The following is a 23,517-nucleotide window of genomic DNA, read 5'->3' as shown; positions in this document are numbered from 1 at the left end:
GATTCTACAATGTGAGATTGTTAGATTGTCGGGGATAGGTGTAAATCATGTTGAGACGCTTACAGGAAACTTCCGTAAATCTACATTTAGAAATATAAATTTGCATCACCCATGTAGACCACCAATTTTAGATTAAATTTAAATCATTTGGTAGGGCGAATTGAGCACAGCTAACACTCATACGGTGGAAAACGACACAATCGTCTGTGAGAAGACGTATGGAAGATGTAAAACCTGAGGTGAGGTCATTCATGCAAATTAAAAATACGAAGGGGCCAAAAAGGGAACCTTGAGGTACGCCAAAAATGATGTTTGTAGTTGAAGAATGGCTACGAGTGGCGAAAGTTGGATAATGCTATTATTTTAGTTTTTTTGTTTATTTTCGCCATCGATGCAAATTTATACCATTCGCTAATTATGTTTTCCTTCCCGCAGATATAAGGCATACGGCAGAGTGAGTCTGTTTACGCTTTGTTTTATTGGTATTTCCAACGTTCTTTTTCAGACTATTTTGTTTATTATTCGGTTTGGGGGGAGATGTATAAGATGCATATTTTAGATGCAAAGCATCTCTTAGTCGTCCCTCCGTCGTCCGGCGTCCGCACCTCTCCCCCTACACCATTAAAAAAATAGTTAGTGGCGCCCGGTTTCGATCCGACGACTCCTGGCAGCAAGGGGAGGTACGTGGCGCTCTTCCAACTGCGCTACGAAACCGGGACAGGAGCAGGTGCTACGAACGCGCCTTATGTCCTTGACTCATTCAAACTACGCCAAGAAGCTACTGATACAACGAAGGCACGCGAAGCTGAACGTCAACGGAAACGAAGAACTGAAAACTTTAGAGGAGGATGTTGAATTTCCCGTGGGAAAGCTGTGGCGGGAAGCGCCACGCGCCTTGCAGCTCAACCAGAGAAGAGGACGGAGAGGGCCGGCAGCGGGGTAGGAGCGTGAGCACGCAATAAGGAAAGGCGAGAACAAGGACGTGTTCAATCAGGTAACGCCGGTGTCGGTCTCTTCGCTGTCTCTACATTTCTCTGACTCTACATGGGGGTTCACACTACGTTCCCATTCATGCTCCGATAAATGAAACAACATAACGGCAACACAATGGACCCTACACAGAAACCCTATGATGCTTCGCATCCTCCTCATGGTTCCCCACGGCAGATGGTGGAATGTTTTTTTTGTTTTGACAGATCATTTGTGTTTTTTTATATTTTAATTTTGGTGGCTGTTTTTCAAAATTCCGTCCGCCCAATTATCTCCATTCACATTATTATAAGGATTAAAAACAGGTTACTTCCGCCAAACCAGCATTTTGTGGAAATATAGGCAGTTTCAGGTTTATCGCCGTGTTTGCTATTTTCTATTTCGTTTTTTGAATGTTCTTTCAGAGTATTTGTCAGAACGATAGTGGTTTTTGGCTCATTTTTCGATTTTCAAGTGGCTGCTTGCCGTCCGCTATCAGCCGTGCTCATCAAGCGTCCACGGAAATGCGTCATCGCTGCCAACCGGAATCTACGACCGGAGCCGGCCGGCACATGCGAAGTCTCCCCTGAATCTCGGATACGCGACGGAGCAACAAAAAGGGGGAAAGGAGGACAATGGTAATACGGCAGATACGAAACGAAAGATGCGTGCATTCTGCAGGCGACGCGCCTCCGCACTGAAATTCGTTCTACACTTTGTCGGTGGTATAAAAGTACGGATATAGACGCAAGCCGTGTACGTAACTGCCGCCATTCCACTAAAGCAGCTGTGCTATCGGAACTAATGTCGACACCAACCCTGTGCCACCTAACAAGAGAGGGGCACTAGCTATCATCAGTGTCTCAGAAACAAGGAAGGTCTAGATCATGAGCTGAAACGAACTGAAATCTCTCATAGTAAGAGTTAGGACCGAATATATAGCGTTTAATTACACTAATTTTAAATATATATTTCAGATTTTTCACATCTCTGTCACTGTTTTAAGGTGTCTGGGGCAAACAATCGATTGCGCCATGCGCCAAGCTGAACAATCACCCCCAAAATAGGTGAGCATGTCATCCCAGAGAACACTCAAACAAGAATTATCGGCGCGGCTTTTCTGGCGAAAGGCAGATCCCTTCTTACAATTTCCAAAATACCGAAAATCATTAACGAACCGGGCCACATTGTAAAATTCCCAGTAGGGGAGCAGTAGGAATGAGAGAAAGAATGATAACGCGCGGTCACTTGTCATGAGCTCGGTATCAGCGTGCCGTACCACTAACTTTACCACACCGAAGAAAACCAAATAAACGCCATCATCAGGATAGCATATCGGGCCACCCTCAACGTCTCAATTTTCGCGGCCAGAGAAACTATCTTCAAATCGGGTCTTAATAGCATTATTTAAGGAACGAGGGAAGCCACTCTTCTGACACAAAATAAGCTGCTGGGAAAAAGAAAATCTGTACCGGCCATAGCATGCGATAGGAACATCCCCGCAGAAGAAACAACTAGACATGCCACCAATCCAGTGACTCCCCATCAAAACTGTTCCGTGCCAAAATCATTGGATCCAAACCTACACAAGGACAGGCGACAAGACAGGATCAAATTCCGCCGAGGAAAGGACCAAAGCCATGCAAACCCAGTTTACACCTACGCAAGGATGTACGAAAGTACTAAGGAAACAATTGTCGCAGAGGACTACCCTGGCGATCTCTGTGACTGCATCACCCTTCCCCAGACAGGAAGGAAAGAAGTAAAAAGTTGAGCATCCTCTTGACAATCCAACTCGCGAAACCATCGAACAAAGGCACAAGCATCAATTGGGACTCTCGTTAGAGCATTATAAATTACACTTACGACAGAACACCTAGACGCTTCGGCGAGATTGTACCGTACACAATAAAGCAAGTTGAAATTGCTGTACACCCGGACGTGAGGGTCTGGAAAGGATCGAATTGGTAATTAAGAACCACGCAACCCACAAACGGCTTTACTTGCGACCCCGACTGCCACGCTTTCGTCTCTCAAAAACATGGGGAGTGTCAGCGATCTCCACGCTTCGAAACACTATCCCTTGCGTGCCACAAGGGTCTCTCAAGGCTGAAAAATCGCAAACCATTTTATATATTCATAATTCTAATTAGGCGAACGTGTTTGCTGGGAAACATGTTCCATTAACTGAAAACTGTGCTTAACGCAGAATTGGATTGAATTGAAACAAACTTTATTTGTGCCGGCAGTTGGGTGCTCGCGCGCCGCGTGGAGGGCCGGCGTCATATTCGGGGTTGCCGTTACTCGGCACAGGTCCCTGCTCGCCGATGTAGGCTCGCTGGGTACCTCCCTTTCGAGCGCAGCGATGACCTGCTGGTCGGCCCAAAGTTGTTGGTCTTGGTCGTCGCTCTTCGCAGCTGCCTGAAGCCGCGGTGGGATCGTTCTTGATCTTGCTTCCTCTGGGTATTTCATACAGTCTCACAAGATGTGCGTGTGGTCTGCCGTCTCCCTCTGGCAGATCCTGCACTGGTAGGTCGGATATGTCTCGTGGTACATGCGATGCATCAGTCCGGGGCTCGGTAGCGATGCGATCTGGAGCTGTCTCAGTAGTACCGCCTCCGCTCGACTCAGCCTTGGGTGCGGGGGCGGGAGAGTCCTACGAGCCATCCGATAGGCCTTTGTGATGTCACTGTAGTCCGTCATGCGGTCCTTGTCTTCGAGCCACGTCGGACGGTTGGTCGCCGGGGCGCGGTTCGTTAGAGCTCACGCCGCTGCGTGTGCCGTCTTGTAGTGATTGTTGTTGCGTTCCGACGCGTTGCCCGCGTGCGCCGGGAACCACATGATTCGCATTTTTCTGTCTTTCAGTTTGGCCGCTCGCAGTACGCGCTCCGACTCCCTGGAGATGTGGCCTTTGGCGAAGTTTCGCACTGCCTGTGTCGAGTCACTCAGCACCGTGTGGCAGTCTGCGTCGGCGATGGCCAGGGCGATGTCCGCCTCCTCCGCTTGTTCCGCTCCGGCGCTTCGGTGGACGCCTCGATTACTACCGCGTTCCGTCGGTACTCGGCCGCGTCCACTTACCGCGCGTGCTCGTCGTTGGCGTACAGGTCGATGAGAGCGTTGGCCTTCGCTGTTCTTCTTTTCTTGTACTCTGGATTCATATTCTTAGGTAGTGGGTCGGTTCTGGTCTGGCGTCGGAGCTCATCGGGGACGGGGAGCTTCGTCTCCGCCTCGTCGGAGCGTCCTATTCCCAGGTCGTCCAGTATCTTCCTCCCGGTTTTGGTTGTGGACAGCCGTTCCAGTTAAGCGACCCGCTGCGCATCGGCTATTTCTTCGAGCGTGTTATAAGAAGTGAGTTGTAAGAAGCGGGCGGTGCTCATGAACTCGAACAGGCCCAGCGCCATCTTGCACGCTCTTCTGATGACGGCATTGATTTTGTTGCGTTCGGGTTGCAGCCATCGGTGGTAGGCTGCAACGTACGCGATGCGGCTGATGGTGAAAGATTGTACGAGCCGATTAGGCTCTCCTCTATCTTGCCGGCCTTCCGAGACATTACTCTTTTGAGGATTCGAATCGCGTTGGCCGCCTTTGCTGTGAGGCGGGCAGTGGTTTCGCCGTTTCTTCCGTGCTTTTCGATAACAATGCCAGACAACGCGAATACGAAAAGATACGAATCGTGACCAAATCCGGCAACTTAACGGAGAAAAAATTACACCCATCTCCCCGAAGGGAACTATGAGTAGGATGCGGAGCGTCATGGGGGTTCCGTTTGCGTTTCCATTATGTTTGTTAGCCAAATTCGGTGGAAATGTAGTGAGCCCCGTAATGCTCATATATCCTACTCATGGTTCCCTTCGGGGAGATGGGTGTAATTTTCCTTATTGTATGCGTATATACGCGAGTGAGACGAGATTGAAGTGCTATCTAAAGGTCTTTATTTAGGTTTGCACGTCTTCTTACTTGAGTATGACGGCCTTATGGTCGCTGAAGAGCACAGTCAGTTGATCTCGTAGCAGCGGTTGTATGTAGTCGTCACCGTTGCAGTTGGTAAAGACGAGATCGATACACGTTCCGTGGATTGTAGTTGGGTGTAATTGCTGTTAGTGTTTGCGCTGATGCTCTCACTTAATTGCGTCAGCACACTCACTGACGGAGCTGTTGCTTCCATCCTACTTCATCTGAAGAATCACGGAGTCAAGCGCAAGCACAACCGGAGTTGTTGTTGTTGTTCCTCTTCTATAGCACGTATACCCACATGGGGGATTGGCCAAGAAACGATGGTGTGCGGACGAAGGACCACCGCCGACGCCGTGGCACATACCGCCGAGTATAAGACGTGGGGGATTGGCCAAGAAACGGTGGTGTGCGGACGCCGGACCACCGCCGACGCCGTGGGACATGCCCCCGAGCATAATACGCTCCGCATCTAAAAAACGCTCCCTCTTCCATGCAATCAAGCCATGTGAAACGTATTATACTCAGGCAGGAACAACTCAAGCATTAGATATTCCACTTCTTTGGAAAAATGGGAGGAAGCTGTCACCAGCTTTTCACCTTAAGGTCACCTTGGGCGTATCTGGGAGGGCAGGGTGCTACCTGCTGCATCCGGGGCTCTGGACTCTGGATCCTTCGCTGCCACTTTGAAACACGGACAGCACTGCCTTTTTCCTGAAAGTGACCAACACTAAGCAGCCGCAACCTTTCGAGCCCACACGTTAAGCCACACAAGCGTAGGTGGCGTTTCACTTGTCTGTGTCACGGCGATTTAGAACCGTTGAGGCCAGTCTTGGTCCTATGGCAGGCCTTTAGTGCTTTAAAGGCAGAAATCCTACACACAGCAACTCAGTTCCAAATCGCTCCTTCGGCGTCGAAGTAATTCTACCTCGTCTTCCATCTTAAGACCTAAGCGTAGATGCCACTGCTCTTATTCTTGCGTTTTGGGGGGAGATGCATAAATGCAATGTTTGATTTTGTCAGATCATGTGTTTTCAAATTTTATTTTTATTTTTGTTATTTTTGGTGTTATAAAAATCTGTATGTATATCTGTGTTTGTGTTGTGGCGCAAAGAAAACAACGGTAAAACAGCGCCAATAAAGTGTTTTATCATTTGGAGTGATGTTTTAGTAAAATGGTGTCGTAGATGCGATGAGATTACAACTGGCTAGGGTGGGGGCGTGTAGAGCCCCTAATGTAAAATAAAGATTGAAATTGGGGAAATGGTGACAGTGGTGACACAGTGTAAAGAATGAAGGACACTCAAGAGCTTTCTACCAACTGAGATCATAAGCATGCGGTAATAAGTTCGTGTTTTATGGGTACGAGTTTTGCTGCCACTTGTGTGGTCGTTTGTAGGTGATTCGGCAATTGCTTAATGCGTTACTCTAACTTTTGTGTGCGGGTTACGCGTATCTTTGTGTTCTTAATTGCTCGTTTTCATTTCTTGCTATTAAATTAGGGATTGCCTGCATCGGGGCTTACGTTACAGGCGATGGTGTAAATCTCGAAGGAGCTCTGCTGGCTAAGCAGCGGTTGAGGACCATTTTACTTGTTTCGGTGGTTGCTGCTAGCGTAGAGCACTCTCTTGAACCAGTTGGAGATGTGGATAACGGGCTGTTGTTGTTACAGCTGTCATTAAGTGTGTTGCCGCAATCATTGCTAGGAATCTGCGCATGCGCTGAGGCTGCGGCAGATGATGTGTTTTAACACTACTCTTTTGGTTGGATGCTCGGCTTCCTACAATTTGCATTTTAGTGGGCATGCGGGCTGACTCATTCATAACACTATGCGTTCACGAATGCCTCTGGAGTTGGGCACAGGTGTCGGTGATGCCTAATATTGCCAAACAGCGCACTGCACTATACAGAGCGATGATATGACATGCAATAAGTGTATTGTTCGTGAGATCGGATATAAAATGGCACCTGTGTTCCTTCAAATGTCACCACCATTGATTTCGTGTGGCCGAGTATTCTGACTTGAATGCTGGTAGGTCCAGATGTTGCGACGAGATAAGGTAATTTTTCGGCTGTATTGCAATGGTCTTGGATCTAGATAACTTCCACGACTGGTTCCCGAAAGTACTCCATGTATGACAATACCGGTCACTGCATGGCGATAAAGTGTGGGGTATTAGGAGGTTCCTACGACGAGATTTTTTATTACCACCGCTTTCATTGTCCTTCGCTGGTTCAAAAAATTTTCAGTCATTCCCCTTGCCGCCAGAATTCCTGCCGTCATTTCGCGATGGCTGCACGAAATCGGCGCAGCCAGTCTCGAGGCTGACAGATCATCATAAACTGATTCAGCAAGTCGGGAAGCAGACGAAACGTGGCGACGGGTGTTAGAATTACCCTGTGTTGGCACCGTTAGTGTGTAAACAATTTCTGGAGCTCAGTAGTGGGCGTTCGACATTTCTTTTCATGCGGCTGGCTAATGAATCGTGCGGTAACTGACTTGGTCGTACTCTAAGCTATTACGTTTGTTGCTTGGCATCACCTTCGACGGTGTCTCTTCGCCCGCCAGATGGGCGCGACAGGTGCAGCCCCCGTTGTGGTGGTATAGTTACCGTGACGATGTGATTTGGCCACTGGGGGGCCTCTGTATCCTCCAGAATGGTGCCACTTAATTCATACAGCAGCGTCAAAACCTTCCGTAGTGGTGCGGGGCGTCCGAAGAAATTTTGCATTAATCATCATGGCAACAACAGGAAATGAGAGCGAGGGGTTGGATGACGTTGTTTGTACTCGTGAAAACATTTTTTTTTTTCGGTTAGACGGCGCGGCGTCACAATGCCGGCTTCGCAGCTGCCCCTGGCCAGTTTCACGCCGCCAGCGGCGGAAGAGATGAGTGCACGGTGGCTGCGTCGGCTGGCACAATGGAATGGCCTCTTGTACGGCGTTTTGGTTAGTATGTATTTTGAAATAATGAGAACAATAAAACATGCAAGTTAAGAGGCTTATACGTGTGTGAAATGTTGGTGTATTGTTTCTATGCTCTAATAACACCCAGAGGAATTCAACAGCAGCATTTCTGTTTCTTTTTATTCAAGGTTCACTACTATATCGTTTGAAAAGTATATACGGAGTAGGGATTTTATCATACGGGCTTTTTGTATGTTGCTTGTCTAATACCCCTGTTACACGGGCACCCTAACGGCCTTTAACGAAACCGGTAGTTGGCCTTAATAGCAGTTAGGCGGAGTTACACGGCAGCGCAAGCGCCGTTAAAAACGCAACGGCGATCAGCGCCAACGGAGGACGTCGATCTCCGTTCCGCTGATGTTTCTGTCCGTCCGTCGGCAGATAGGCAAGATGGCTTCCCCCAGCAGCAACGTTGCAGACGAGCGCGCTGCCGCAAAAACGCTTCGTGTGGACAGCATCGCTGACGCATTTGCTAATAAACTTGTGAAAGGACAGTGTTGTTGAGGTTAGTACAAGAGAAGGATCGCGAAATGGGCTCTTCACCATGTGAAATCCAAAACAATGCAGCCATTTCCAACGTCATGGATCGGTTTGTAATGGCCAAATGAGGTTCCGCAGAAATGTTACAAAACGTGATTAAAAAAGTAAAAAAAAAATACAGTGTCAAACGTGCAGCGGAAACAATAATTAGGGAAATTTCTTTTTGAATTGGTGGGGTAAAAGTTTAAGAGTCACATGATAAATCACCCAAACGAAACTGAATATATACAGTGTCATGTGAGAACAACTACCACTGTTCAGTTCCCACGCCCGTTACAGCATTCAACTGTCGTTCGCGTTAACGACCGTAGCAAGGGCCCGTATAACAGGGGTATAACAAGCGTAAAGCAACTCCGCATTTTAATAAACACTAATATTGTGGAAAGATGTGGCCAATCCAAGTTTAATTCATCGGGTTTCTGCTAGTTCATGACGTTACGCACGGCATGTGCTGTCCGTCCACTAAAAGCGGGCAGAGGATGCAGAAAAACCCGGCAAGCTGGAGCTTATTCTTTAGGAACTAATGTTTCTCTCGCTACCTACCGCGTGTGACGATTGGTTAGTTGTGATAAAATGATACACATTTTTAGGTCTCCTTTCAATTACCGCTTCTTTGGCAGCATAACTCTATGCGCGTTAATCATTACTGTAGCGTTTAGCCGCAATTCACCGTATGAGCGAGAGGATTTCTGAAAGCATGGACAGTGCGGCAAAAGGTAAATGTTGAGAGAAAGTAAAAAGAACGCCCAGCCGTGGTTCCGTACCGCTAGGATCGCCATATCTGAAACCTAAACTAGCCAAACTGGCCGACCAATGGTCTGGTCCTTAAAGGGCGACTTCGGGCGATCAACGACCAAATTAATTTTCATTTACTGAGCACAACTCTATACAGCTCATGATATACAACACCATAGTGAAAGCGTGAAGAAGAAGAGAGCCAGAACTGCCTCTCAAAGCTAGAGCCCCTGCGCTGTGCGTGTTCTCTTCTTGGAATTATTCTTCCTAAGCTGAGACAGCAATCAATGCTGAATGGCGCCTCCATCTATGCGGAGGCACCATAAACCATCAACGCATGTTCTGATGCCTAGCATAGGTAGAGAAAAAGTAGAAAACCACCCATACTACGAAGCCTGCATGCTTAGTGTGATGATGGATAAGAGCAGGCAGCCTGAGAAGCCCTACGGTGATGTCCAAATGTTCATGGCTACGGACTTTGCGCGGTTTAGTCACGGTGACGCAACCACTGTGGGGTGAGCCAACGATTTCTATGTCAATAAAATCTATACATCGATTCGATTTGGAATATATCAAGTGTGTCTGCAGCTGCCGTGTATACCAGCCTGTATACAGGGCGGTAAAAATTAAGTCGACAGTTTTTAATGCGTTGCATTCTTTCCCGAGTACCCCCACAGCCAGGACTTTGTAACACCCTGAATTTCGACAATAATGCACATTTCAGGATAAGTTCTAAATATCGTTATAACAACGTCAATAGGGATAATGGTCGAACAAAATTTCGAGAAACTAAAAAATAAGAACTATATTAAATAATTATGGTAAATGTCAAAACGTAAAACGCGTGCCATTTCCACAGTAATGCAGATATAGCGAAAGTTCCACCTAAAATCGTTATAAAAGCGTCAATGGAGATAGTTGGTCTAAGGAAAGTTTGAAAAACTAAACATTAAGAAAAATATAAAGTAATAACGAAAACTGGCGAACGGTCTAACGCCCTGCATTCTCACAATAATGCAGATTTTGGGAAAGCTCCAAATCTAATCGTTATAGTAACGTAAATGGAGGTAATTGCTTCAACGCAATTTAATAAAAATAAAAAATACGAGAAATATTAGAAAATTACGGCAAATGTCAAAACGTATAACGCATTGCATTTCCTCAAAAATGCAGATATCGCGAAAGTTCCACCTGTGGTCGGTATAATAACGTAAATGGAGATAATTTGGTGAACGAAACTTTAAAAAACTAAAAATAAAAGAAATAAAATCATTACGGAAACTCGCCAACTTTGTAACGCCCTAAATTCCAATAGTATTGCAGATTTAGGTATAGTTCTCAATTTAATCGGTTTACTAACGTAAATGGAGATACTTGGTCTAACCAAATTTTGAAAAAACTAAAACTGAGAAAGCATATTTAAAAATTACGAAAGATGTCAAAACAGAGAACTTATGGCATTTCCACAATAATGCCGATATCGCCAAAGTTCAACCGGCAATCGTTATGATGGCGCAACTGGAAATAATTGGTCAAACAAAATTTTTAAATAATAAAATTAAAAATATATATAACATAATCACTAAAACTGGCGAACCGTGTAACGCCCTGCATTTCCACAACAATGCTGATTCGAGAAACGTCCACCTGTAGTCGTTATAATAGCGTAAATGGAAATGATCTGTCGAACGAAATTTTGAAAAAATAATAATAAAAAATATGAAAAATACGGAAAATGGCAAACCCTATAACGAACTGCATTTCAACAATAATGCAGATTTTGTGGAAGTTCCACCGATAATGTTTATATTAGCGTAAATTAGATAATTGGTACAAAGAAATTGTGAAACACCAAAAAAATCAGAAAAATATAAAATAACACGTGAAATGGCGACACGTGTAACGCCCTACATTACCACAATTATGGAGATTTCTCAAAAATCTGACATGTAGACGTTGTAAAAGCGTAGATGGAGATAAGTGGTTGAACGAAATTTTGAAAAACTAAAAAATTAAGAAACTTAAAAATAATTACGAAAACTGGCCAACCGTGTAACGCCCTGCATTCCCAGAATAATGCAGATTTCAGGAAAGTTCCCAATATAATTGCTACACTAACGTGAGTGGAGACAATTGGTCGAACCAAATTTTTAAAAAACGAAAAAATAAGAAAATAAAAATTTACGGAAAATTCCCAAACGTATAACGCATGGCATTTGCACAATAATGCAGATATCGCGAAATTTCCGCCTGTAATCGTTATAGTAGCGTATATGAACAGAATTTATCGAACGAAATTGTGAAAAAACAAAGAAATATAACAAATATAAAATATTTAGGCAAACTCGCGAACTAAGTAACGCCCTCGCTTTCCACAATATTGCAGATTTCGGGAAAGTTCCAAATGTGATCGGTATAATAACGTAAATGGAGACAATTGGTTCAACGAAATTGTGAAAAAAAATATATATATAAAAAAATACCGGAAATGGCAAACCGTATAACCACTTGCATCTCAACAATAATGCAGATTTTGCAGAAGTTCCACCTATAAGCGTTTTATTAGCGTAAATGTGATAATTGGTAGAAATTTCGCAACACTAAAAATAAGAAAAATACAAACAACGGAAAATGGCGAAACGTGTAATGCATTTCCACAATAATGGAAATTTCCCATAACTTTCAAATGTAGTCGTTGTAACAGCGTAGATGGAGATAATTGGCGGAACGAATTTTTGAAAAGCTAAAAAATAAGAAGAATATTTAGCAATAACGAAAATTGGCAATCCGTATAACACCCTGCAGTTCCACAATAGTGCAGATTTCGCGAATGTTTCATTTGGAAGTGTTATAATAGCGTAAACGGAGATACTTGGTCAGGCCGGATTTACAAAAACCAAGAACACTGACTGTAAAAACTCACACTCAGGACAAGCGGCTTAAGAATGCTGCGCATTAGTAGATAATTATATAAATTTCTGCAGAATTTTTTAAAATTAGGCGCTAGATTTTTGTTAATACCACCTCCACAGTGAAGGTATGCGCCAGGGGGACACATAATTAGGTGGCCATTATTGATGCCGGTGACCTGATTAAGTAAAATTTTATAATTATATTTTGGTGGCCGCCGTAAGCAGGCATGTTTGAACTTAAAAGAGAGACGCAGGCATGTTTCTACGCAGTTTCATTTGGCAGAATGTTTCTAGCGGATCCGCACTCCGAGATATCGACCTGCGAAGTTTGCCGTTCGCATGATTACGCATGCTAGACAGTAAAGACCGGCGCAGGGCTCCTCCGCCTTGTTCAGTGTTTCGATAGCAGCTCCCAGTACTGCAGATCGCGATAACGCCAGACAAGCCTGAAAGGTTGCCGGTTATCACTTTATGCCTCCACCCCGTTGTCAATCTAAACACCGCACTCGGCGGGCTCGTCGCAAAAAGGAGGAGTTTTGCGCCGGTCCTCATTGTCGTGCATGCGTAATAATGCGAACGGGAATAAAACTTCGCAGTTCGATATCTCGGAGTGCCGATGCGCTAAAATTCTGCCATATGAAACTGCGTAGAAATACGACTGCGTCTAACTTTTCAATTCAAACATGCCGGCTTACTAGAGCCACTAAAAAGTTAATTATTCAATTTTAATTATTTAGCCCCGGACATCAATATTTACCACCTAGTTCTGTGTTCCCCAGGGCGGATAACGGCACTGTAGAGATGGTCTTAACGTAAATCTAGTGCCCAATTTTTAAAAACACGCATCTAGTGCCCAATTTTTAAAAACACGCGACGTAAGAAGGACGATGCCCCCGCAATCGTCACATTAGGCGAGGAATGCGCCATCACGATGGAGGGAATGCTAAAGGCATCGCTCTTCGGTGCTTCAGTGACCATCGCAATACCGCTGCAGAAAGGGAGAAAATCGGAGTGCCTGCGAGTAAAAAAATTGGCCGCGTATCTTCTTCTTTCGTTGCAAATGTCGTCAAAAGACGATCGTCTTTGTGCACATTTGCAAAGGAAATGACCGTCCTTGCTTTCCCCCTCACCTCTCATGGTGTTCCTGAACCGTCGCGCTCACCCCAAGGTAAACATACTAAAGGTTTGCTGAAGGCGATTTGAAGGCGATCCCGCTGCAGTCGCTCGACTTTGGGACCCTCGTCTGCATACTAGTGACTGTAAACTTTGTTATTTTGAACGAATAATAAACTGACACTGAAACAGAAACTGAATTTACCGCGTTTCACAGCTACAGGCGGGGTTCCTCGATGCCAACGCTGCAGTACGGCGGAGACGCGCGTGAATCGAGGTGGCCGACTTCAAGGTTTATAGAACCGCGTGCCGTGCTCCACGTGCGTTCCAAGCAGAACGGGAAACCTAGCTAGTGGAACCTTTCTTTGCTGTTGCCGCGTGATTTGTCGTATGCCACCAGGAGGTGGCGCGGCCAACAGAACAGGAGGCGGCGGTTTTCTGCAGTAGATGTAGAATATCATTTGCTATCGAAAAACCAAGCATCCAGGAATTGTTTAATAAAAGAACACTGCAAATATCCCGTGTGTACTAATTTTCTGTCTTGTATTTGCGGAATGTCATGTTCTTGTTCAACAAAGATGACAAGTATGAACATATAAACAGGGCTTAGACGTTTACACTTGGCTGTGAGTATATAAGACTATTGCGCAGTAAGCATTTTACTTTGGCCGGGTGGATGAAGGGAGTTACAGACAGACAGACGGACAGACAGACAGACAGACAGACATACAGACAGACCAAAATTTCTGGGTTTAAGTAGCCCAAAAAAGACTATCGTATTTAAAAATGACATGCTTACGCGCCGCGCCAGTCACGGTGGCTTTTGCCACTCGCTCCGGTGGTCCGGAATATTAAGTCCCCGCTTGTACAGCTTCATCGGCCCAACAGCGGCGTGGTATCTCGCGGGCGAGCGCGCGTTCTCGCACCTTGCGAGCTTGCAGTTTAGCGTCCATCGAAGAAAAGAGCGTTTCTGCGACCATGCAGTTCCAAGCCCATCGGAAAAAGAGAGTATCTGGAGCCAAGGCGCCCCGTTGCCTCTCTCCTGCCAGACGGCGCACGCTGATTGGGGTAAATGACGTTTAAATCCACGGAGATGAAATGTTCTAGCGCGAAGCGTTGGAAAACGAGTGCCCCGGTGTTTTGCACCGTGACTACATGATACGAACGACGACTACGACAGGAGACGACGACAGCCCACGCCCTTAAGGGGTTTTGCCCCTAAAAATTGCCGCGTCAATTCCAGAACCTATGTTACGCCTGCTACGTATACAAAACGCATTGTAATTTTTATGTTGTGTACGTGTAAACTCTGTTCCTATACATCAAATATTTTGCAGGGGGGATAGATTTTTCGGATTTTTTGTGGAGAGATTATAAATTTGTGTTCATGACTGTGTTTTTTAACTCTTTTGAAATTTCGACAAACTGATATATAACAGCTATTACTTTAACATAAAAAGCAACCTGCAAATACGAAAATCTAGGCTCCCGTTGTCGAAACATAAACGTTTGAATATACACGCTACGTTTACTTTTATACAAGCTTCGGAGTTGTCTCCTCTGCATTGTGGAATATTTAGAGTAATTGGGACAATAATACGGAAACAAAATATCATTGTTTTTCTCCCGCCCGGTATTACGGCTCACTGTGACGTCACCGCGTGCTCCCGTGCCTCATTCGGCCGTCGGGTTTCACGTTGTGCATGGTGTGGAGTATACGAGCTTGCATCCGGGCAAAATAACGATCGTCTCTTCTTGTCACTCCACGCCCCTTGGTGCTGGTTTCCACCTTTACCCTTTTCACAACTGATGGCGCAGACATAATATCGCACAAGAAACGATCCTGTCATAGCTGCGGTTGGCTTCAACTCACCTCCTTGCAGACACGAATAAAACCACGGTAACAAGTAATGTCTGTATAAATAATACTGAAACAGAAGATTGAAAAATTGCAACAGGAAACCGCCTACTCATTAATGCGCTGAAAAGCATTTCTGGGGCTTTATTTCGCCTTAATATCTGGTACGCATTAGAGACACATTAAACACTGCATAAATATTATAGTTACGCACTCTTCGACCGTATCTTGTTTTACACTGGGGACAAACGTAAGTTTAGAGAGTTTTAGTATAGAGTTTTCTGTCTGCCTAATCTAAACGTTAAATTGTTGCGGCAGGCTACGTCGGAACCGAGCGGAGAGTTTTGATACAGCGTTTCGTCGGTTTTTCTTTGTGGCACGCCAATCCTCATGGCGCCGTCTGTTGAACATGATGCGAATGGACACTGGTCTGGCCGAACGAGCACCTAGAATTTTGCATGACTACGCAACTGGAGAAATCAAACGCCTTCCCGTTAGTATTGCATGCAAAACGTGAACAGCATGATTTCAATATTCTCCTACGTAAGCGCACTCTATAGCAGAAGCGTTGAAGCCCCGAGGATACTTGTATTGGCGATCGCACAGCGTTTCACGTATACATTTTATTCGACTGTAAAGCAATCCATAAATTCGCTTCGAACAAACGGTATGTAATAACGTAACTGCTTGCACTGCGAGGCCGAATCACAAGAGTAAAATGCGATCTTTTGTATCCCGCACGTCGTAAACATCGCACTCGCTTCACGCGATTTTCGGGTCGAACAAGCAAGCCACTTCACGCTGGCGCAAGCCGAGAAGGCTTTCAACCGCACACACTGTGTTGAGTTGTCGGTAGCGATAATTAATTCGGAACATATCAAGCACAGTCCACCCGCAGGAGCACACCGTCGTCTTGCACAGTGAGACGAACGCGTCAGTAGCACACACACGGCATCGTACGTCGGCCACCAGGAGCTTTGTTCGGGCAGTCAGCGGTGACACGTTAGTTTCGCTCACCGCGATAGCAACGTGCAAACCACGGGGCGTACTTACGAAGCATTAAGAATAGAACTTCTTCAGTGAGATGCGCACTACGGCTCTCAGAGGAACCAAAGCGTTGAGGTGCTCCGCTCTACCTGCAGCCATATTGTATACACATGAACACGCAAGGGCTGTAGCGTACGCAGGGTACTTTGATGAAATATCGTGCGTTCGTTTGCGGCCACTAAACGCAAAACCAACTTTGCGTACTGCGGATGCCGATAGCCACTGATGCGAGGGAATAGCGTGCGGTAACGCTTTGTGTAAGGCTGAAAACGTTATACTAAAACTTTCTATTCTTTGTTTCGACACAGCGAAAGGGCCCATACCGGATTTTAAAGTTGTTTAATTGAACGTTTTAAAACAACAGGTTTAAGCGCGAGATACATGCACGATTACGCCGTCGTATGCGATGCACGACTGGTCGGAAATATGGCTGCCACAACTAGTCGTTTGCGTGAACTTGAGACACATGCTTCAAAGTGCGGGTGCGATGCGTCGACGACGTCGTAGTGTGTAGCTCCGCACACTCTGTTTTCTCCGTTGTTACCTCGCTACTCCAGTGTACTTCTACCGATTGTGATTCATGCTAGAGAAAGTAGGAAAACTCAAAAATAAAATGTGAGTTTAATTTTAAAGACACCCAGTACGTTTCATGTGGTCAGCCAAATGATACGAGCGTACTTAGACATGTCATAGTTTGCTCGTGCCGCTGGCATGTCTGGAAACGAGTGCCCTTCGCATCCCCAATTTTTCTCATCTGCTGCTGATCTGACGTTCCCGTTGGAGTGCAGTTTCATCGCTGCAGCCATCATACACTTGACGCATCAAGCGAAGCTACTCCTCTTGACAAAAATGTGGTTATTCCCTCCTCCATTGGAACCGGTAAAAAACGAAAGTAAAATGTGCCTTCACAGGAGCAGTTGAATGTTTATTGCGCATCGATATGAACTCGCACATCGCTATTTCTATTTGGTCGGTGTGGCACCGTTATACGCGTAAACAATAGACACTGGATTACAGGCGCCCGAGCATTGCGTAAATCCGACTGAAACCACAGATGCTCGCAAAGCGTCCGTGCGAACAAAACAAAGCGTGCTCTCACCCGGTCCGCTGCAGCGAAAGCAGCAGGGGGCCGTCTCACGGGCGCGACATCCGCAAGTCGGCTTCTCCGCAGCTTACGCTGCACGTCCCCCGTACACGTTGGCGCTGGAATCGCGCCGCCAACTGTCGGCGCTCATTAGCGTTATGATGCACTACTTCGCTTCGCAGAATCATCTGAAAGGAAGTAGAGTGCCTCGATGCCAGCGTCACCGTGCAGGATGGAGACGCCCTTTGAATGGTCCCGTGCCGCCGCTATTGTGTCAAAGTGCTCAACGCGCTGTTCTTTTGCTTTCCCACAAGCTCCAGCAACGCAAAACAAATAAGATGATTCAAACTTCGCAGGTAAACCGCGTTTCGGCGATAAATATAGCGCGTTTTGATACAATGACTTGCTGCGGCAGTGAGCGAGTGACCCAAAATGGCGGCGTCAGCGCATACGTGTCTCCACCCTGTACGGCGGACGCGTGATTCGAGGCACTCTAAAAGGAAGGATATAAGGCGCGTTCGTCGTCCTATTCACGAGTCTGTTCATAGCGCAGTCGGGAGCGCGTTTCGTACCTCCCATTGCGGCGAATCAGTTCTCGGCTCGAATCCCGGCGCAGCTTCGTCAATCGAAGTTTATCTGGCGATGTCATTTCCGGGGATAAGACGCCGTGACATCTTGGTGGACCCCGGTATAACAAACATTGTTGTAAAAACATCTTCATCTTCTCAAAAAGGCAAAAGAAAAGCGAAAAGAAAGCCCTGGCGAGCGTGGAGGGCTCGCAACACGAAGAGCGAGTTTTTCACTGTTGTGAGTACCTACGTTGCTGGGAGCCTCTCAGGGACCTCCGGTCCCGTACAATTATTTCTATATGGTGGCCTTTTTCGATTCCCGGCCGCGGCGGCCGCTTTTCTGATCGAGGCGAAAAGGAAAAACGCCCGTGTGTTCGAGATTTCGGCGCACGTTAAAGATCCCCAGGTGGTCAAAATTAATCCGGAGCCCTCCACTACGGCGCGCCTCATCGCCTGCGTTGCGTCGGCGCGTTAAACCCTACAATCAATCAATTATATGGTGGCCTTTAAAGAAGCTTTTACAGTGACGTTTTTATGACGACATGTTATGACGACACCTTCGTGCTTTCACTGGCTGCGGCCGCATGTCGTCTCACCGATCGTATGACTGCATCTTGCTCGCCATTTGCATGTCGTGAGCCTCCTCCAAGAGCATACGATGCCAAAACCGGCCATACCCATCACTTCTAACGATCAGTAGCATGCCAATCGCATGCTCTAGTCGTGCATGTGTCCCGCGCTTTAGATAAATGCGCGAGTGAATTCGTCGCGGAATGAGCTCGTTCTCGAATGAAATTGGGGTACGCGTGCAGCCGGCTAGGGAAAGCCATACGGCATAATGTGCGTCAGCTAGAGAAGTTGTGCGTCCTAAGGAGTAGTTAAGACGCAATCCCAGCTCGGTAACAAGCCTGTAGGCAGACAGCCATAAGCAAAGGCCTCATTTCATGCATCACGTTGGTCTGATTTATAATTGAAACTATGACACAGCTGTCGCAGAAAGCAACTCAGAAAATCCGGCCGTTGTACATCATCATCAGTCTACCTAGGTCCACTGTAGGGCGAAGGCCTCCCCATTGACCTCCAACCGCTGGTGTACTGCGCTGCTCGAGTCCATGGTTTACTCCCGAATTTCTTTATTTCATCCCTCCGTCGGATCAATAGCCTCTTGTGCAAGTAAAGCGGAGCCGATAATATAACAAGAATGCTTTGTTTATCAAATCGACATTACTTCTTCATTGAAGTGACAGTTATTCAATACAGAATGTCAAGAGTCCTTGGTACAGACACCAATTTCTGAGTAATCTGGATTCTTATATGGCTTGCAGGTACATGATTCACCATTTGACAACGTTGGACATGACGTAGGGTTGGATGTGTTGCACTGGAACAAATTAGAGAAGAAAATTTGGTTCAAACATTCAAACCCAATGACTCAAGAAGATTGCGTTGTGATGGGAGATAGCACTTCAAGCTCTACTGTTGCATGCATTTACAGTTGCTATACTATAGTCTAATTTCTTTTCCTTGTTATTTTGTTTCTTCAGCCGAAATAAAAGCTCTCTCGAGCTCCCTCTTACCCTCTTATTTAATTTCACTTTGTACCAATCACAGGGACGGACAAGAAGCAGACACTGCATTGCTGCGTATAATTTCTCGTGTGTCTTATAGGTGAGAGGAGTTCACAAAATGCAGGAAGCATCTAAAACTTTGTTCCTTTCTTTTTTGTGATAGTACCTGCGAATGAGAACACATAGAGCAACAACAACAACACCTTTTACCATAGAAGCTAGAAGCGTTAGCTTGTAAGTTGTACATGTTGACCAATGTGGTCAGTGTTAAATGTGACAGTTCTACAAATTGTTTCAGCACAGTGGGAGGTATGACACGATGAAGCCATACGTGACACATACCGAACATAAACGCTTATTTATTATTTATTTATTGTTTTTACAGTATACTGCGGTCACGAAGGAACGTGCAGGTCGGATACAGCTGTACATATAGCAATACATATAACTAGAGACCGGAAGTTTAGGCACTAAAAAAACGGGTTTTAGGCGCCTATTGAAGGCGCTCAAAATTGAAATTTAGGCATATATAGGCACTAAGTACTACCATATAGGCATATATAGGCTCGAATAATATTTACTCAGGCGGCGTATTTCAGTGCAATTTTTCGGTTTAGAGTAAACACAGGCTACAAACATCGGTATTTTGAAAATGCAATTTTATTTTCTTCATAAAACACTCAAGGGTGACGATTTCAAGATATCTAGGGTGACGCAACACTGTGCGAAAGGCTGTGGAAGCAGTGGCAAACAAGCACCATCTCCAGGTTTTCGGGCTTGAAGTTGTGCCTTCTGTCAGTCAATATCGTCTTGTACGCAGAGAAAGAACGCTCCACATCCACTGAGGTTAGCGGAGCGTACTTGTACTTTGGCACGTTGGATGTTTTGATTCCATCTGGAATCGCGGTATGTCCGCCGCTCAAAACCTCAGACAGTTCCGTCAGCGTCGAAAATCCGGGATTTCTGTCCAACACAGACTTAAGCTTCTCTATAGCTCTGTCAGCAACCGGTCCCCTGGGAGCACTAGCGAACCTTTCCTGTGCGTCCAAAATCAGCTGAATATTTTCAGTCAGCGTTGTGCCCGAACTTTCAAGTTTCTGTATTGTTGTTGCCAAGAACGTGAAATGGGCACACAAATAGGCCAAGTCACATGCAAGTGTAACATCATGTAGAACCTTCTGGGCCCTTCTCACGGCGACACTCTCATCTTCAGCAAAGCTGCTTACAACAGCCTTGACACCGTTTAAGTGTTGGTTGTAGTATTCCACTGCCGTCAGCCAAGTTCCCCAGCGGGTAACAACAGGCTCCGGTGGAAGAGGTACACCCGGCAGCTGCTCCCTGAAAGCACGAACGCGGGAAGGAGCCTTGAGGAACACCGCCTTCCCTACAGCTATCAGTTCGTTGACCGAACTGAACGACTTTCGTAGCTCTTCACACACCCGATGAATCCCGTGAGCAAGACAAGTGACGTGCAATAGTTCTGGGTAAAAAACCTTGAGAAGTGCACCAGCCTTAAGCATATAAGCTGCTGCATCTGTGTAGAGCAGCAGTACTCGGTCGTCGTGGGCTCCGGAGGGGTACAGAAGCTTCAATGACGAGTTCACGAAGCGGGCGATGGTCTCTCCGCTAGTTTTTTCTAGCTCTTTTGAGCAAACCAGGAAGGGTGTTGTTTTCTCTTCTGCGTCAAGCTTTCCGACTACAAAGTGACCGAGTACTCGTCCGGTGACATCTGTCGTCTCGTCCACAGAAATCCAAATGTGGAATTCACCGATTTCTCTTCTAATTTCTTGTAGCGTCTTCTCGTACAGTGGTCGCAGGTACTCCTTGCGAAGAGTCGACTCTGATGGTACCTTTTGTTTGCAGTACTTTTGCAAGAAATTCTTGAAAGTCTTGTTTTCGATTTTCGCCCAAGGGATGTTAGCAGCGACTAATGCTTCGCACAGGTCAGCGCTGAATTCACTTTTTTTTCCTTGAGCAATACTTTCAGCCAGGAACGATTGTCTTGATGTCGACGGCTGGTTGCGCAGAGCATTGGCTTGATGCAGTGCTGTTCTTTCATGCTGCTGCAAGTGGAACTTTTTTTCACAGGGTACCTGCGCGAAGAAAACAGTAACGAAAACTAAGATATTGCGTAAGGCACGTGAAACGTTGCTAGTGTACTTTTGCTTTTAGTCATGTAGAGTTGTAAACCTGACAATAGCTCAAGGAATGGCGAAGTTGGCCAGCTGCGCAATAGCAGGTAACCGTTTTTAAAATCATGATGCTTATACAACAATCCGACCAACACTGTGCCGGAAATTTTCAATAAGGAAGCCAGTTCCCGAATTAGGTTGCAAACATTGCACAACAATGAATAGCAGTTACCGTAAAAAGTTCTTAAAACGCACATTATTGGCAAGTTCGGAGCATTCAGAATAAATTTAGCGTAAGCACTGTTGGAGGCGTCACGTTTACGGTTGGTCCAGTGTTCACGTCAAGTGCATGATATCGTTAATTAAGATCAAGTGGAAAGTATTGTATTCTCACCTGCTTTCCGCAGGGTTGGCAGAATACTGTTTCTCCGTCGACGGTGTAGCACTGCGATCCACTGGTCCATTGCCGGATAAGGACACTTTTCGGCGTCTTAATCTTCGGCATTCGTCGGCAGGCTTCGGACGGATTACGGAGAGAGCAGAAACGCCAACTACGCTGACGTGCTGGCTGTAGTGATAGGGTCAATAGGTTTTCTCTTAATCTTGCCACAAGCTAGCCTCGCGCTGCCTCTCTAGGGCACGCTCTAGCCTCGCCCGCGTGCAATCTGCGCTGCAATATTCTCGACACCAAACAAATCCGACCTTTTTTTTTGGGGGGGGGGGGGGGGGGGAGGGATTCGCGAGCAATTTGTAATTGTTTTGCATTGTTTAGAAAGGCTTTTCGAAATCCCGTCCGAGGTAAATAAGTGGGAAAGGGTTCAGATTTATTTGCAATTTTTTAAGCAGAAGGAAAGGCGTGAAAGTCAATGTTGCGCATCTTGCCGAGAGAGTAGCTGTGCTTTCCCGCAGTACCGTCCTGGCCTTGAGAGGTAGGGCTTCCATTGGCCGGCTCCCTCGCAGGCTGGCGCTTGCGCGCTATCGTTGGGGGCGCTAGCAGACGACGCGCCGACGGAACCCGCAAGAATCTTTTTATGCCGCTAGCATTCAATAAAAACCCTTAAAAATGCTAAATACAACGTTTTCAATTGCTCTCTTGTTTTCTTCCAAACAAGCCAGTGCGAACCCATTTCCAACGCCAGCGCGCCTCGTCATTTTCATTACTTCATACCCCCATTCACAAACATACTGTTTTCTATACTCGCTGCACGCCGACTGGTTGGGGGACAACGCGTACTCTTTATTTTCACCTTGCATGCCTTGCAGACTAAATTCGACGAGACCATTCCTCAAAACACGTGTTCTCCTGTCTGTGACAAAACAATTTATGCCACTGTTAGCACTGTATTATTGCGCGAACAATATATAGGGCATTTCGGGTAATATTTCCGTCGCTACGCGTCACTCTGTCAAACAGCCAGCGACATAAACCCAAAAACGGTAAAGTGAGATAGCGCTTAGAGATCGCCGGCTGCGTGAGTGACGAGAGCGACGGTGCTAAGAATACTTTAACAGGAGTGCGACTGAGCGGCAGCTGCCTCTGCAGACGTGCCCGTCAGTCACGGGGAGTCTCGGCGGGTCTCTGTGACTCCTGCCACTGATTGCCCGCGTTGTATAATTATCGAGCACGCAGCCAGTTTAGGGTGGCAAACGAGGAAGAAATGAAAAATACTGCGGCTAATGGCGATACTGGCAGACTACAAAAGGAAAGACAGGCAGCCAAAGCCGCTGCTAGAGCGAGAAAACGAGACCGCTGAGATTATTAGAACGCTAAGCATGGTTGGCATAGTGTAGGAAGAAGATGATGATATTTTTGTGGTTATACGCTTTACTGAGTGGGGTGAAAGAAACTCTGCGTGGCGGATGTCTGAAGAGAAAGGAATGAGCATCGGGCGAGGCCTCAAGTTAGCAATGGAGAGAGACAAGATGCTCATGCATTCCCATCAGTCCAACAATAGATTTCCTTTTTTTCCATCGAGATATACGACTGATTGAGGCAAAGTCTGTACTCGACAGCACAAAAAAGGCATTTATAGGCGCTTAAAAGCTTGCATAGGCACGAACCTCAAAATAGG

At 46.2% G+C, this 23,517-nt stretch overlaps 2 long non-coding RNA genes across 2 annotated transcripts in view; both read right to left on the bottom strand.

Moving 5' to 3' along the window:
* LOC144173340 (uncharacterized) overlaps positions 1-17,342 on the bottom strand; it is a 128,125-nt gene extending 110,783 nt beyond the window's left edge. The window contains exon 1 of the long non-coding RNA XR_013323227.1: positions 17,192-17,342. This is a non-coding gene — a long non-coding RNA (uncharacterized LOC144173340). The remainder of the gene's footprint in view (positions 1-17,191) is intronic.
* Positions 17,343-19,955: 2,613 nt separating this feature from the next.
* Positions 19,956-23,486, bottom strand: LOC144174914 (uncharacterized). Its single transcript, XR_013323540.1, has 2 exons — positions 21,840-23,486; positions 19,956-21,406 (listed from the first exon to the last, which is right to left on the bottom strand). It is a non-coding gene; the product is annotated as an uncharacterized LOC144174914 (long non-coding RNA).
* Between the last annotated feature and the right edge of the window lie 31 nt (positions 23,487-23,517).

This window comes from Haemaphysalis longicornis, unplaced genomic scaffold, assembly GCF_048455015.1.
Source record: "Haemaphysalis longicornis isolate Haplotype H1 unplaced genomic scaffold, Haemaphysalis longicornis Haplotype H1 scaffold_3, whole genome shotgun sequence".
In the NCBI taxonomy this organism is placed as follows: domain Eukaryota; kingdom Metazoa; phylum Arthropoda; class Arachnida; order Ixodida; family Ixodidae; genus Haemaphysalis; species Haemaphysalis longicornis.
The sequence above is the reverse complement of the archived record's forward strand: the minus strand, read 5'-3'. Positions and strand labels throughout refer to the sequence as shown.